This window comes from Cebus imitator, unplaced genomic scaffold (genome assembly GCF_001604975.1).
Source record: "Cebus imitator isolate Cc_AM_T3 unplaced genomic scaffold, Cebus_imitator-1.0 Scaffold1431, whole genome shotgun sequence".
Taxonomy (NCBI): domain Eukaryota; kingdom Metazoa; phylum Chordata; class Mammalia; order Primates; family Cebidae; genus Cebus; species Cebus imitator.
In genome coordinates this window covers 3,725-5,384 of record NW_016108746.1, presented here as the reverse complement: position 1 = coordinate 5,384, position 1,660 = coordinate 3,725, and the positions used below count along the sequence as shown (strand labels likewise).

The 1,660-nt window shown below is 44.0% G+C and overlaps 1 non-coding gene across 1 annotated transcript; it reads left to right on the top strand.

Annotated features, from left to right (window-relative positions):
- Positions 1-625: 625 nt before the first annotated feature.
- On the top strand, positions 626-699 carry TRNAN-GUU. Its single transcript has one exon. It is a non-coding gene; the product is annotated as a tRNA-Asn (tRNA).
- The last annotated feature ends 961 nt before the right edge of the window (positions 700-1,660 follow it).

Here is a 1,660-nt window from a genome sequence, read left to right as displayed (position 1 = left end):
AGTTGGCTTTCCCTGGTGCGTCCTACCTTGCAAGCGGGAACATAAACTAGGGAAAGCGTCAGTTACTAACCAAGCTCAGGCCCTTTCCAGAGGATTGTTACAAGCGCTATTGTTTTTTAAACCGTCTGGCTCCCAGCAAGTCTGACTTGTATAACAGCAGGCTGGCTTCCCGGGCTGTTTATTTGTAAATAAGGAGGTTGATTTCCTGGGCCAGTGGCCCCAGGTTATGGATCAGAGTTCTCTTTTTATATATACAGTCAGTATACATTGTCAGATTGTATACTCAGTCTCTCAAATGTATTATTAATTCAACAAATCCTCATTGAGCGTCCTGGGCAGTCAGCTTCCCTGGGGCCCAAGTCACTCTAACAGGAGTCGTGATCCTGGCATCTCTGGAGGCGCTGCCTTCTGAGGCAGGTTGGGGGAACGGTAGGGTGTCGGGGGGCGGGGTGTTTCAGAATCACTCAATGGACAGGTTTCAAACTTGACAGGCAGGTCACAGGTTTCGTCCCTCTGACTGCTCCAGTTTTCTGAGGCATTGGAGATTACTCAGTCATTTTGCGAAAAAGGACGGTGCTAGCTGACAGCTTGTCCTCCTTTAGAATGAAAGAGTTTCCCTATCCGTGTCTCTGTGGCGCAATCGGTTAGCGCGTTTGGCTGTTAACCAAAAGGTTGGTGGTTCGAGCCCACCCAGGGATGTCATTATCATTGACCTTTTATAATTCCCAAGGTGGTCAGCTCCCTTGAAGGCAATACCTCACTTCCCCTCCTGTCATCTAGTGGCTGCTTCTCATCCTCCCGGAAGTTTGTGCTGGGAAGAAATGCAGTTGGAAGGTACAGAAGTTCTCGGAACAGGGAAGAGGAGAGACTGTGTGTGATCTGTGCAGGGAGGGGTTCTGGGTGAAATCTTCTTTCTTTTTGACTGTGCCCTTGGGCTATTGACAAGCTTTTTGTACCTCAACATTTTTTTCAACTGTAATATAAGGACAGTAATAATACCTTATTTGCAGGGTTTGCCTAGATTTAATAATTGCTCAATCAATAATGTTATCAGTAGAATCAAGATTATTACTATCCTTTACCTTATTTTTGATGAAGACATTTCTTCTTTTGCTTATTCCATCATCGAACCCTTTACATGTTGTTGTTGAAATTAAGTTGGTTCCATGATTTTACAATTACAAATAACACTGCAGTCATCATTCTTGTACAAATATCTTTTGTTATTTGTTATGTGTATTTCTATAGGGTAGAGTCCTGGTATGAGAGCAGGTACAGTACACATTTTTTATTTTAAGTAATAAGCCCTGTAAATTTGCCTTCCGTAGAAGTGGTACCAACATATATTCCAGTTTATTTTGTCAACTGAGAGAATCCTTTTCTTCATACTCTTGCTAGCGCAATAAACTTTCTATACATCTGTCTGATCATCAAATAAAGGGACCATGCTCTGTGGCTCATGCCTGTAATCCCAGCACTTTGGGAGGCCAAGGTGAGCAGATCACCTAAGGTCAGGGGTTTGAGGTCAGACTTGCCCACGTAGCGAAACCCCATCTCTGCTAAAAAGACAAAAATTAGCTGGGTGTGATGGCTTCACCTGTAATCTTAACTACTCAGGAAGCTGAGGCATGAGAATCACTTGAACCCGGAGGCAGAGGGT